Source organism: Triticum dicoccoides, chromosome 5B (genome assembly GCF_002162155.2).
Source record: "Triticum dicoccoides isolate Atlit2015 ecotype Zavitan chromosome 5B, WEW_v2.0, whole genome shotgun sequence".
Taxonomy (NCBI): domain Eukaryota; kingdom Viridiplantae; phylum Streptophyta; class Magnoliopsida; order Poales; family Poaceae; genus Triticum; species Triticum dicoccoides.
In genome coordinates, this window is record NC_041389.1 from 564,328,842 (window position 1) to 564,343,656 (window position 14,815).

General features: G+C 44.4%; 1 non-coding gene across 1 annotated transcript; it reads right to left on the reverse strand.

The window, feature by feature from the left end:
• Nucleotides 1-11,642: 11,642 nt before the first annotated feature.
• Nucleotides 11,643-11,715, reverse strand: TRNAR-CCG. Its single transcript has one exon. It is a non-coding gene; the product is annotated as a tRNA-Arg (tRNA).
• Between the last annotated feature and the right edge of the window lie 3,100 nt (nucleotides 11,716-14,815).

Sequence of the window (14,815 nt, forward strand, 5' to 3'; positions counted from 1 at the left end):
ACGACTGGGAGGAGTGTCGGAGACAGGTTCACCGTTTCAGCGGTAACAGTTACAAAGGGTACACCACTAGGGCGGAGGCCGAATCTAGATACGCCCGCTATCTAGCGGGAGAGAGGAGGGAGCGTTGGAGGAACCGGACGAAGACCAGTTTGATCGCGATGATGCTCATCGTGATGACCGCAGCTCTCTTTTATGTGATGGTAGTTTAGATGATCGATATCAACTTGTAATGTGAAGACAAACTCGATACTCGCGGTCTTGAGACTTGTAATGTTTTATCTTTGTTCGGTCTTTTGAATTCGGAGACTAATATGATGAATTGTATTCGGAGACTAATCTTCTATTGTATTCGATGAATCTGCTGTTGATGTGTGCTGCTGTCTATATTCTGTCCAATAATATATTTTGTAACCTGTGCAAAAATCAGAAAAGCAAAAAAAAACCAAATATTCATACTAATGGCGCATCAAGGCAGAGTGCACCATTAGTATGCCAAAGGATACTAATGGCGCATCAAGGCAGAGTGCGCCATTAATATGACAAAGCACATGGTTACACATGACCCCCCGGAAGGCATACTAATGGCGCATGGTGTTACATACTAATGGCGCACTGCTTGGTGCGCCATTAGTAAAAAATTCTAGTGGCGTGCTACTAATGGCGCACCGATAGTGCGCCATTAGTAGGCAAAATCGGTGCGCCATTAGTAGGCCTTTTCCTAGTAGTGAGACCGGAAAAAAATTCTATAAACGACTTGCATTAACGAAGAAAAAATATGATGAAGCTGATCAACTTCGCAGGATCAAACTAATTCTCTATACCAATTATTTAGCTTGTGATAACATACAACACCCAAGTATATGTATGCGACATAGTGCACATTATTTAGGTAGCACCAGTGGCGAATCTAGGGAAAAAAATGAAGGGTAGACTAAAGTCAACAACGAGAGAACTAAGCTCTCTTTTGAAATAAACATGATGTCCTAACCTTGTTGTCAAAAAAAGCTCGGAATTTCCCAAATGACTACTTAAAACATGCAGTATTAAGTAGATTTTTTCTAGGATTTTTTTAAAAATATATAAAATTTTGAACCAAAATTTAAATTTATCTTGCAAAATAATCCTTATCTCCCCATCTTGTTTTCCATATATAAGTTGAAGGAGGGATTACAATCACAATAGTTAAGGAAAGGGTATCTGCATTCAGATTAACTAGGATATGTCCAGGTTCAGTGCCACGAGTACATGCATGCATGTTCATTTTTGTACACTTCTTTGTCGCAAATAAGTTGCATTGGACACTAAATTAGTTAAGAGTACATGGACTAGTGATTACTGTAGACAGAGGCTGGAAATTCGTGTGTGGTGCCTGTTCGCTGCGCATGTGTGGCGTTGTGTGTTTGCTACTACTATTGAGATGGGATGAAAGTACTAGTAGTAGTAGTAAAATAATATTGTTATTTGGAGGATAGGCTTGAGCCTGTTTAAGCCTTTTTTTTAGAACGAAGACGAGCGTCCGGCTTTAAATTAATAAAGCCCACATAAGACAGAATCCAACAAGTTCAACACAGAACAGTAAATAGTAAAACGGCCGCAGCCAAGATGCGATACATGCTACCGGCCGAAGCCTGCGAGTGAATGAGAGATGTAGTAGCAGCGTGCAAGTAGCCGGTCCAAAAGGTCACAACCCACGGCAGGCTAGTGGCGGGCACCAATCTGAATCAACCGAATCCGCTCCATAGCCTCCGTCATCCGATCCGCATCACGCCGTTTCCCCAATGGCGTCCATGCCTGAAGGAACAAGTGGCATTTGAAGATAATGTCAGCCAGGTGGGAAGGAAATTTGTGCTCAATAGTCATCTTATTGCGCGTAGTCCAAATGGCCCAAAACAAAGCTCCCACACATCTCCATAAAATACGGCCGAAACCGCCCCTATGAGCGACAAGAATAGCGCGAAGGTCCAAAGCTGAGGGGGGTTTCCAGTTCTGGTCGAACGCCTCCCTAACCGCACTCCAAGCAAAGCGTGCGAGGTAACATTTGAAAAAGATGTGGTTGGCATCTTCATGTTGGCCACAAAGTACGCAAGAGCCATCGGAAGGCCCGTTCCTACGCGCGATATTATTGGAGGAGGGAAGGCGATCACGAAACATCTGCCACAAGAAAATTTTGATCTTCAAGGAGATAGATGCTTTCCATAGCCCCCTAGCTATGTCCAGGGTCGGCCCCTCGGTCAGTTTATTGTACAAGGATTGAACGGAAAATTTCCCCGAGCGCGAGAGAGCCCAGGAGACCGAGTCGGCCTCAGGGCGAAGGACCACTCCCGCAAGAGCAGCTACAAGCCCGTCCCAACAGGCTCGTTCGTTATCGAGGAGGGGTCTTTTGAAGGAAACCGCGAGTGGGTTGGTGCGCAGCGCATCAGCCACTAGGATATCAATGTTAGTGGCTAACCGATAGGCAATGGAGTGGCTTTTCCACAAGGGTTCCGTGCCAAACCAATGGTCCAGCCAAAAATCGCGTTGAGGACCCATTGTTGACGCAAAACTTGGCTCCTAATGTGAAAGAAGGCATAACTTTCTGGATCCCATTCCAAAAAGTGGAGCCCTTAGCTTTGGAGGTGAGAAAATTCCCATCTCGGAAGTATTTGGCGCGAAGAATATCTGCCCAGAGCCCCTGCTCGTTTTGGGAGAGTTTCCAAATCCACGTGGTTAGGAGAGCGACATTCATGAGTTTGGAGTTAAGAATCCCAAGTCCTCCGAATTTCTTAGGGCGGCAGAGCGCAGCCCATTCGATCAGGTGGTACTTATTTTTTATCCCAGTTCGTTCCCAAAAGAACTTGGATCGGGGCGTATCAAGCTTGGTATGAACCCCATCCGCCAGCAACAACATGCCCATCGTGAACAGAGGAAGGGAAGAGAGGCTGGAGTTAGTCAGGATCAGTCTGGCCGCCGAGGAAATGAACCGACCGCACCAGGGGCTAACCTTGTTTGCCACCTTACCGTACAAGGGCTCTCATTCCAGAATAGAGATGTGTTTATCAGAGATAGGCAGGCCCAAGTACTTAATTGGAAAGCTCCCTAGCTTGCAATTAAGCAGGTTGGCGACTCGAGTAGCGAACAGAGGGTCCATCCCAATGGCTATTACCTCGCTCTTAAGGAAATTGATCTTAAGGCAGGAAATGATTTCGAAAGCAAGGAGGATGAGTTTGATCGAGGCTACGCTATGATCGTCAGGCTCAAAGAGCAACAAGGTGTTGTCCGCATATTGTAGGTGCGTGAGAGACCACCCCGCGGATGTGACCGGCGTCCTTAGCCTTATGCACCATGGCTGATAGGGCGTCCGCAACAAAGTTAAAGATCAGAGGCGAGGAGGGATCCCCTTGCCTGAGACCTTGTTTGTTGCGGAAGAAGTTCCGAACCTCTCCATTAATCGACACAGCAGTCTGGCCTCCTGAGACCAGGTGCATGATGCGGTGAACAAAGCCTGACTCGAAACCCTTCCGAGTCAGCACCTCGTGGATGAACTCCCAGTTCACGCGATCGTATGCTTTCTCAAAGTCGAGCTTGAGGAGCATGGCCGGTTACCCAGTGCGTTTAAGCTCATGGACGGTCTCCTGCAACACTATCGGCCCTTCGAGAATGTTGCGACCTTTGAGAAAACCAGACTAGCTACGGTTGATAACGCGTTGCGCTACTGGGGCAAGTCTGGTTGCATAAGCCTTTGAGCAGATCTTGAAAGGCACGTTAATAAGAGTAATAGGACGGTACTGCTTGATAGTGTCGGCTCCTTTGACTTTGGGAATGAGGCTGATAACTCCATAGTTAACGCGTGAAACGTCTACCGTACCTAACGCAAAACCATTAATAAACCCGTAGAAGAGGTCCTTAAACACAGGCCATAAACGGCGGAAGAAAGCGACCGGCCAGCCGTCCGGGCCAGGCGCAGTGTCAATCTTCATTGCTCCCACGGCTTCGTCGATCTCCTCCGTGGAAAAAGTCAAAGCCAAGAAGTCGTTTTCTGCTTGAGACACGCGGCCATCTTCCCCCCAGAAGTCCGCCCGAAGATGTAAGGCCTTCTCCTCGGTTGTTCCCAACAGGTTGAGGAAGAAGTCGTAGATGTGTGCCGCAATGTCAGCCTGACTCACCAACAGCCCTTGATCTGATTGAAGTCTCAAAATCGAGCACTTTCGTTTACGGCCGTTGGCAAAGGCATGGAAATATCCCGTATTCGCATCGCCCTCGGTAATCTACTTGACGCCACCCCGGCGACGCCAGTATTCCTCCTCCTCCCTAAGAATGGCAAGCACCTGGTTCTCAAGTGCGTAACGATTGGCCCATTCAGCTTCCAGAAAGGGTCTGGAATCAGCTTGCGCGTCTAGGGCTTTAATTTCAGCAATAATAGCTTCCCTAGTGCGCTTCGCTTCGCTCTGAGGTTTGCACCCTACCCACGGAGGAAACCCCGAAGGGCACCAGCCGCCGAGATCCAAGTGTCCAGGGGACCCCTGCAGCAGCCGATCGCAGCTCTTGCACGCTCCCAGCGCGCAATGAGCAGGGGACCGAAGCCCTCGACCTCAAACCACCCTGTTTCAAAGAAGAAACGAGGGTTGCGCTTGATCTGGTCCTCCCCAGAGGCCAGGATCAGCGGCACATGATCCGACCCAATACGCGTTTCCGCTACCAACGTACACATGGGAAATAGCGCTTCCCAGTCGGAGGTCACAAAGACATGATCTAGGACACTGCGCACAGGCGAAAGTTGTTTGTTGGTCCACGTATATCTAGCACCAGTCCTAGCGATCTCCCGCAGTGCACATGCCGCGATCGTATTATTGAACAAGTTCACTCTAGGCCAGTTAATGTTAGGGTTGTTCTTATCCGCTCCCGAACAAATAAGGTTAAAATCGCCCCCAAGGACGATGGGGAGGACGTTGGCGGCTTGCTTGGCCCCAACCAAGCTTTGAATTTCACCCAAGAAATCAGCCGCCCTAGAATGATCTGTTGGGCCGTAGACGCAAACTATCGCCCAGGAAACAAGCGAAATCTTGTGTTTGATCGTAACTGAAATGAAAAAAGAACCCACATCCCAGCTTACAACATCGCATACATCACTGTTACATCCCAGAAGAAGACCACCAGAGTGGCCCAGAGAAGGCACCCAGCCCCAAACAAAACGATGAAGGGGGTCGAAGGCTGCCAAATCACGATACGTAAAATCGGCTTTAATTGTTTCCTGAAGCACAACCACGTCAATATGCTCCCGAGCAATGTATTCTTTGAGTTGGGTACGACGACCAGAGTGGCCGCAGCCCCGAATGTTCCAAAAAAGGTAACGCATCTATATAATTCGATTGTGGAGGCGCACCCCTTTGGATGTCACCGGTTTTGCCACACATTTATTAGCCGGGGCACGGCTTGTCGAGGGGGTAGTCTCCACCTTCCTGGTTTCAGCATTCCCACTCGCCACCACAACAGACCCAACAGGGTCAGAGACGACCAGCACCGTGGCGGAGGCCTCTCTGGCCTTTGCCACCGCGGCAACCCCCTCCTACTACACTCGCCGCTGGGTAGCACCATAATTTTTATACACCAGTATTCGATCCTCTTAAATCACTTGTACATGTTTGCAACGCACATCAAACAATTTTTAGTAGTCCAGTTGGTAGTAGATAAAACCACACAAGTTTTACAAACTTGACCGACAAAACAAGTGCAGCTCCTGCGCAGAAAAGTGTCTTTAATTCATTCTTAATGGAAGCCCTACTCGTGTTTTTCTAACTTAAAGTTGAAGCAGATAACTACACATTTTCCTTACATACCAACTCTTTGCACATGATATGGCTGACAATATAAATCAATATAAATACTGGAGGGTTGAGGCAACACCACCAAAGCACGAACCCTCTTTGAACCTACTGCCGATACAACCAGATGAGGTGTTCATAGCTGATCAACACAAAAGGTTGTTGTTTAAATCAAATTGGAGCTTGCCCATGACTTGTGTAGCTGCTACGGTCTGACAATGCAGAAAGCAAGGTTGACTTTAGCTTGTTGGCTCTATGCTATATTTCCTAGAAGTGGGTTAAACTAGTATTTTGTGCTATTCTACTCCCTCCGTTCCTTTTTGGCCCTGTTTGGTTTATAAGTCTTAGGACTTTTTCTAGTCCTAACTAAAAAGTCCCTAGTCCCTAAAAAGTCCCTCCCTATTTGTTTCCAGGGACTAAAAAGTCCCTAGTCCCTCCCTAGAGGTTATTAAATGACCATGTTAGCCCTAGTATACAGAAAAATAACAACCAAACAACACCATGGGGCAGCGGGGCAATGGGTGCAGGGAGGGACATTGTTGAAAAAGTCCCAAAAAGTCACAAAAAAGACTCTCCTTCAGAGTCTTCTTCATTTAGTCCCTAGTAGTCCTTCCTGTTTGGTTAAAAAGTCTCTAAGAGGGACTTTTTCTACTCCCTACACCCAAAAGTCCCTGGAAACAAATACCCCCTTAGTCTGCGTATAAGATTTGGTCAAAGTCAAACTTTGTAAAGTTTGACCAACTTTATAGAAAAAAATATCAACATCTACAATACTAAAGCTATATGGTATGAAAATTAATTTTACGATGTATCTAATTTGAGAAAGAGTATGCCTAGCTAAATTTTAATTACGCGTCCCATTTGAGAAAGAGTATGCCTAGCTAAATTTTAATTACGCTTGATCTTAACTGTATGAATTCTCCTTTCTTGAGATAACAGCGACCTGATCTCAATAACATTGTGCGTGTGAGGTGAATAATCTTGTTCGGACGGCGAAATCAATTTCTTGGCTTCAGCACAGTCAGTCTCCACCACAAGGTTCAGTTCAGTCCAGTTGAGAGGCAAGATAACACCTTCGTGGATTGCAGCCAATTCAGCCTCTAGTGTATCTGCACAATTCACAAGTCCTCTTATCGCGGCGAGCCTCCCCGGCCATTCCATCAGTGGTTTTTCTAATCTCCTTGCACTGGTAGGTTCTGATATGGTCTGCCATTGCCTCCAATCCCAAAGGCAAGGAAGGGCTGAGTGTGCTTGGATGCATAGCAGGTCGGCCGTCACCTTCCCTTCCGATAGAGGAAAGAGGTGCGAGATCATTAAAGGGGTAAAAGACGACAAACCGAGTACAGATCGACCCATGCACCTAAACAGAGCTCAAAAAACAAATGACCATGCACGATGATAATGTACTAAATTAGGGTGTGTTTTGAATAACTCCGCTCAACAACCAAGTAATGGTTCACATAGAGTTATCTTGAGTTTTTTTACGGTACCATGGTACTCGATAGACCAGTGAGGGCATACAAACTAAACCTAACCCGTGAATTAGGGAGATACTTTAGAATTATTGACTCACTCCCTCGGGATATCCCAATCAAGTGTGTGTGATCTTGTGCGGCGGTGGCTGCCTCCTCTTCCCTGCTGCATGTGCCGCCACCTCCCCACCCATGAAATTTTGACACCTCGGCCTAGTAATCGGATATACTGAGCATTACGTTGATCTCGCAATTCTTCGTTATCTTGCAATTTTTTCTTGAAACTTTGCAATGGTTGTTTATTTTGTGCATCTCTCATGTGATGTTTCATCGGGTGGCCAACAATTTTGCCGGGTTCTCACTACGATGCTTCCGGTAATTCCAGGCTGACGGATCTTCGGCCGACTGGTTTGTGTTGCATGCCGACAACGTAATATAATTAGCAGAATGGTAGCGTCCTTATGTAGTACGTACCTCCTTAATTGCAACCTAGATAGACATTATTCCCTTTAAACATGGTTCTCCCTAACATTTGGTGGTGGTACTCCTAAGTATTATGGTGAAGGACAAATTGATCCTGTCCACGGATTAACTAGAACAATTGAAGGACACATATTGATTTAAGGTCACCGTATCTTCTCCGCGGTACCTCAACTCAAATTCTTAGCTGAAGTGGAGCTGGAGGCGTGAAGGAAGAAATTATACTATGCGGCCGATGCTCACTCAAAATAATTAAAACAAACCATTTTTAATAGTCAGTTGATGCAATACCCAAATATTAGAGCAATTCCCAGAGAGACAACATGTGCCCGAATTCCTTTCTACTAGAAGTTGTGTCCGTCATTTTCTAACATAAATGCATAAGAAAAATACATACGCATTCATAACATACGGTTCATTCGCATGACACACTAACACTATAAATGGTGGGGCAGTAGGTGGCCAATTGCAACCATTGTTCGCCGTGCGGATATATTCATAAACCACATAGAGCCTTCATAGCAGATCAACATCAAAAACTCATAGCATAAGTTAAATCCATGCTTGGCCCCGTCTCTCTTGCGTAGCCTCTACGGTTAACTTTAGCTGGGTATACGTAGCCGGACGATGCTCGATTTTGCAGGAATGAGATGTGTTGGGAATGGAAGTATAGCTTGTTGCTATCATCTCATGACTTGCCCATAACGGTGGTGTACATCCCCGTCCTTGGTCGGAAGACAAATGGTGCTATGTAGTACTTCTTCATCCGACATCGCTACATCTTGAAACCAGATTGCATCAAGGCTTGACATAACAGTTGCTCCGGCAACCGAGAAGGCGAGCTCCCGCAGAATCCAAAGTAATATTGTGTTTCTGAAATTGCCATTTATACTCCCGTCGTAGCAGAACTCGGTCGGAATTGGAAGATTTTGCCATTTATAAATTTCCTTTTTGTGGGGTGCGTGTTGCTACCCATTGTGGACCGAGTTTGTTGTTACTTGCAGTTTTACATGATGAACAAGTGGTTGGCAGGTGGCGGCGGCGGCCTCATACCCGGCAGGCGTCCTGGTTGAGGAGTGTGTCGGACTGGTCGGTGCCTCATACCCGACAGGCGTCCTGGTTGGGACCTCAGGTCTTAGATGTTATAGGTTTGGCTGCGATGTCTGTTTGGTATTAGACCCAGACTATCTGCGCCCCTTCATCAATTGGATAGGTGTAGCGACAGTTGTTGCTTAGATGGTGGCTTTAATCTTACTGTTGTATGGCTTTGTAAGGTCTTGTGAGAATAATTAATAAAGTGAATGTATGCATCGCCCAGATGCAGAGGCCGAGGGTCATCCTCCTTTTTTAAAAAAAAACATGTGGTTCCTTAAAAAAATGGTTTGCCGCAAAAAAATTGAAACCTAGATTGCCATTATTCCCTTTAAACATGGTTCTCCCTAACATTTGGTGGTGGTACTCCTAAGCATTATATTGAAGGACAAACTGATCTTGTCCATCGGATTAACTAGAACAATTGAAGGACACATATTGATATAAGGTCACTGTATCTTCTCCGTAGTACCACGACTCAAATTCTTAGCTGAAGTGGAACCGGAGGCGTGAAGGAAGAAATTATACTATGCGGTCGACGCTCACTCAAAATAATTAAACAAACCATTTTTAATAATCAGTTGATGCAATACCCAAAAAATAGAACAATTCCCGCAGATATAACATGCGCCCGAATTCCTTTCTACTAGAAGTCGTGCCCATCCTTTTCTAACATAAATGCATGAGCAAAATACATACGCATTCATAACATACGGTCCCTTCGCATGACACACTAACACTATAAATAGTGGAGGAGTAGGTGGCCGATTGCAACCATTGCTGGCGCCGCAGATACAATCATAAACCACACAGGGCCTTCGTAGCAGATCAACATCAAAAACTCATAGCATAAGGTAAATCGATGCTTGGCCCCGTCTCTCTTGCGTAGCCTCAGAATAACTAAACATACCTTTCTAATAGTCGGTTGATGCAATACCAGAGAAGAAGAAAAAAAGCAATTCCCGCAGAGATAACATATGCCCGAATTAATTTCTAACATAAGTCATTCCCGTCCTTTTCTAACATATATAAATGTATAAGAAAAATTAGGACGCATTCATAACATATGGTCCCTTCATATGGCACACTAACTTTATAAATAGTGGGGCAGTAGGTGGCCAATGCCAAACACTGTTCGCACGGCAGATACAATCACAAACCACACAGGTTCTTCATCTTGCATAGCTGCTGCGGTCTGCGGTTAATAATAGCTGATGCTATATTTCTACGATTTCGTAGAAATGAGATGCATTGGGAATGGGAGTATAGCTTTCTGCTAGCCTCGGACGGCTTGCTCACCACATTGACGTACATTTTCTTCTGTATCTGGAAGACATGCACTTGTTGGACAGAATATGCCGCGGCATGAAAGCACATTTCATCAAGTCTTCACATAATAGTCGCTCGGCAACTGAGGGGGCGAGCTCCCGACAGATTCAAAGTAACACTGTGTTTCTCAAATTGCCATCTCCACTGTCGTTGCAGCAGAACTTGATTGAAACTGCAACATTTTGCTATTCATAAATTTCTTCTTTTGTGAGGTGTGCCTTGCTGTCATGACATGATGGTTGTACTTTCTGGTATTTGTCCGGTGTGGACCGAGTTTGTTTGTAACTTACAGTACAATTTTATATGATAAACACGTGGTTTCCCAAATAGGCGAGTATTAGGCGCCGGTCGACCGGCCCAATTTGGGCCGGTCAACGCGTAGCCACCCGATTTCAGCGATTAGAACCGTTTGATCTGGCGCTCCCGTTTCGCCCACCTCGCCCCGTACGCGATTGACGCTGTCCTGACTCTGCCTCTGCCTCCGGTGAGCCCTCCCGCCTGTGTCTTCTCCTCCGCCTCCGTCTACCTCGCTCCGCCTGCTTGCAGCTCCGGTGGACACTCCTGTCGTCGACGCCGTTGTGCCCGGGCGCAACCTCGTTGTAACGGTTCCAGCTCTGCTTCGGCTGGTTTGAGCAAAAGTGATGCTACTTCCAGCAAAATCAAATATGGTTCCAGCAAAAAACAAAATTGTAGCAAAAATCATGACAACGATGGCAACATGTTTTAGCAAAAGTGATGCTACTTCCAGCAAAATCAAATATGGTTCCGGTAAAAAAAACAAAATTGTAGCAAAAATCATGACAACGATGGCAACATGTTCTCAATTTGTAGCAAAATAGAAAAAGGGTTCCAGCAAAGATCTTAAGTGGTTCCAGCAATAAAACATGGCGCCACCGTTCATCTCCGCCGAAGTTTGGTCATGGAGCACGATTGCAATCCATCATGCGGCTCGCGAGTGACCGGCCGAGCGTTCAGCCGGTCGCGGAAAACGTTTCTCAAAAGAAAAACTAGAACATTTTGCCGCAAAAAAATGTGCGGCTCGCGAGTGACCGGCCCAGCGTTCAGCCGGTCTGCCGGCGGAAAAGTGATGCTACTTCCAGCAAAATCAAATATGGTTCCGGCAAAAAACAAAATTGTAGCAAAAATCATGATAGTGATGGCAACATGTTCTCGATTTGTAGCAAAATAGAAAAAGGGTTCCAGCAAAGATCTTAAGTGGTTCCAGCAATAAAACATGGCGCCACTGTTCATCTCCGCCGAAGTTTGGTCATGGAGCACGATTGGAATCCATCCTGCGGCTCGCGAGTGACCGGCCGAGTGTTCAGCCGGTTGCGGAAAACGTTTCCCAAAAGAAAAACTAGAACATTTTGCCGCAAAAAAATGTGCGGCTCGTGAGTGACCGGCCCAGCGTTCATCCGGTCTGCCGGCGGAAAACACATTTTGCCGCAAAAAATGTAAAAGTAAAACCAATCGACCACGCTGGGACTCGAACCCAGAATCTCCCGCTCCGGAGGCGAGCGCCTTATCCATTAGGCCACGTGGTCATCTTGTTGTAGCTTCCTATCAAAACCTACATGTACCATCTTACACTGATTTTTTTAACCATTCACCACACCTACATTCATACTGCCAGAATTACCGAACTTCTACCAGTATTGCTTTGCATTCTTGGAAGCCCAATTAATGAATTATTACCTTTACCAAAGTACACCGATAACGCACGAACGTTGGGAGCCTCTCGACTCTGGTCCGAACTAGTCGTTCGGAGTGGGAAGGAGCACGTACCGAACAAAAGTGGATCTATCGATCGAACAAAACTGTTCGCTCCGACGTGATGACGTCAGTATGGATGGGCCTCCTGAAAAAGAAAGAAAGCCCAGTTTGGTCATGGAGCACAATTTTTTTTGCCAATGCTATGAAAAAATGGGAAAATTGCCATGGTTCCAAAAGAAGGAAAAAAACACGAAAGTCCATGGCTCAAAAAATTGCCATGTTTGCCATGATAAAGAACGGAAAACAAGATACCATTGACTTAAGTACAAAAAAGGCATGGTTCAGACAATAAATTGCCATGGTACATGATAAAAATAGATTTGGCATCGTATTTAAAAGGAAAAATTGCCATGCTCAAAAATTACGATGGTCAATAGATAAAAATATTGACCTGGCAAAACCAAAAAAGAAAAAAAAATCCATGTATGTTGAAGTAAATTTGACATGGCAGTAAATGTAAATTTCCCATGTCAATGAATGAAAATATTGCCATGGAAAAAAAGTGAAATTGCCATGGCAAATTTAAAAAGAAAAATTTGCCATGGTAATAAAGGAAATTTTGCCGAACGAGCAAAGGTAAAATTGTCATGGGTATGAAAATGTAAAATTTGCAATGGCAAAATACAAAATGAAATTTTCCATGGCAACAGAAATAAATTAACCAAGCTATAAATTTGACATGCTCTTTAAATATAAAAATGGAATGGAGATCAAATTGACATCCATTTGACATGTGACTATTCCATTATATGCTCAATGAGCTAGAACTTGGAGGGGGGGGTGTATTAAAGAACATGAACAAAATTTGCCATGGGAATGCATATTGAAAATTTTCATTGAATATTTGTTATAATTTTTCATGCTTTGTATTAGAAAAGAAATTGCACTTGCCGGGGAAACACAACTTGAATATCCATGGCAAAGAACACATCTCAAATTGCTATGGAAAAACGTGTATTTTGGTTTCATGTCAAAACACACCATAAAAAGCATTTAAACTTGCCATGGCAACATACCTTAAAAGTTGCCACGGCAAGTCTTAATTGGCGTGTAAAAATTTCCATGGCAAAAACATCTTAATTTGCCATCGCCAACAACACACATTAAGTTGGCATGGCAAATTTGCATGATGTATGAAGGAAAAAACAGAACTCGCCATGTTATGTTCAATAAAACTGCCATAGTGTGTAGAAATATTTTTTCCATGGTAAATTTGGCTTGGTACATAAATATTAAGAATTGCCAGGTACGCGATGGCCAAAAGTTAATGCCATGGGAAAAAGTGTAGGAAACTACTTGCATCATGGAAGTTCTACATATGATGGCAAACAAACATAAACATGTTCGCCATGCCAAAACTTGAAATCTTGTTTTAAGAACATATTGTTAACTCGCCATCTGATCAATACTAAATAATGTCTAGAAATTGCCACAACTACAAACCATTTTCATAACATTTTTTACATCAAGTATATATCAACTATAGGGTTTCTGCAATTTTCTGATAACTAACTTAGAATTATTTATCTCTACAATTTGCCATGGCAACTTTTCGACAACTAAGAAGTTTTTTGACTCCACAACGTTGCCATGGCAACTATTTGATAAAAACTTATAATAATTTGTATCTCTACAATTTGGCATGGCAACTTTTCTGATAAAATTTGCTAGGGTCAATTAATAAAATTTGCCATTGTCAATAAACTAAATTTGCCATGGTCAAAAAAGGACTTAAAATTTGCCATGGTCAATAAATAAAATTTGCCATGATCAATAAACTAAATTTGCCATGGTTAATTAATAAAATTTGCCATGGTCAATTACTTAGTTTTTTTATTGTTTTATTACCATGGAAATGAAACCTTGATTTAATTTGTCAAGGCAATAGAGGCTGAGTCGGCATGGCAAACATATTTTGTGTTCCCACGGCAACATATCATAATTTTTGCCATGGCTAGAAATAATTTAATTTGGCCGATTTGAGTTGCCATGGCAACATAAATTTGAGTTCCCTGTGGCAAAAACAATTGGCATTTCTAGTTTCCATTTACATTTTTGCCAAACCTATCAAAAAAAAACGGTTAGTCATCACAAAAAATCACATTCAGGAGGGACAAACAAAACAAATCAAAATTACATGCATTTCAGAGCTGAACTATGGGTTTAAAATTGCCATGACATATCTACCGCTAAGAAGATTGAACCATAAAGATCTTCTTTGCAAAGATGTCAAACTGTATGAATTTGCCATGGCAATATTGTTGTCTCCAGATCAGAAAACTTGGTAAAAATGCAGTCGGGTGCATATCAAACTTGCCAGCATTGCAAACAAATTTGCCATCATTTTTAGGGGGCACGTTCCCATTTTTATCTGTAACTTACCATGTGCTCTAGAACAAAACCACAAACTGACAGCATACAAAAAATGCTGCAGCAATGGGCAAATGGCAAAAACATACTCGTACGTCACATTTTTACCAACTAGCAGGCCAGTAGAATATGAATTTGTTACACTAGGGCATTCGTCCCCTGTAGCTCATACATCATAGACGAACTGGAGGTGCAGCCATGCGAGATTGAGGAAAACAAATTCAGAGATTCAGAGAAAGGCACTCCACTACCTCTGACCTGCAGGGAAGAACAAGTGAGCAGCGGCCTGACCTCCGGGGGAGAAGATGAGGATAGAGCCAGGCGGGTGGGCGGCGGCGGACTGCATTTGCGACCCAGGTGGCCGGGCCGCGCCAGGGCCTCGGCCAGGTTGGCCGTGGAGATGGTTTTCGGCAGGCCGCCCTTGCCCGAATGTGGCGTCAGACCCCGAAATCTCCGGCGTCATGTAGCTCCTTCACCACGCCTCCTCTCCGCCGCCACCCC